Genomic DNA, 596 nt, shown 5'->3' with positions numbered 1-596 from the left:
AATGCCTGAAGGGGGCCTACAAGAACTCCCACTCTGCTCTGCTCTGGTGAGACCCAACCTGGAGAACTGTGTCCAGTTCTGGAGCCCCTAGGACAGGAAGGATCTGGAGGTGCTGGAAGGTGTCCAGAGAAGGGCCACGAGGATGAGCAGAGGGCTGGAGCTGCTCTGCTATGGAGACAGACTGAGGGAGTTGGGGCTGTGCAGGCTGGAGAAGAGAAGGCTCAGAGGAGACCTCATTGTGGCCTTCCAGGATCTGAAGAGGGCTACAAGAAAGCTGGGGAGGGACTTTTGAGGGTGTCAGGGAGTGATAGGACTGGGGGGAATGGAACAAAACTAGAAATGGGGAGATTGAGATTGGATGTTAGGAAGAAGTTGTTCCCCAGGAGGGTGGTGAGAGACTGGCACAGGTTGCCCAGGGAGGTGGTGGAAGCCTCCTGCCTGGAGGTGTTTGCAGCCAGGCTGGCTGTGGCTGTGAGCAAGCTGCTGTAGTGTGAGGTGTCCCTGGCCATGGTTGGAACTGTCTGAGCCTTGAGGTCCCTCCCAACCCTGACAATTCTATGATTCTATAGACATAAAATAAATGAAACCATGTGTTT

This window comes from Melanerpes formicivorus, unplaced genomic scaffold (genome assembly GCF_026170545.1).
Source record: "Melanerpes formicivorus ecotype bairdi unplaced genomic scaffold, bMelFor1.0.p_v2 SCAF_390, whole genome shotgun sequence".
In the NCBI taxonomy this organism is placed as follows: domain Eukaryota; kingdom Metazoa; phylum Chordata; class Aves; order Piciformes; family Picidae; genus Melanerpes; species Melanerpes formicivorus.
Note: the sequence above shows the minus strand (reverse complement) of the source record.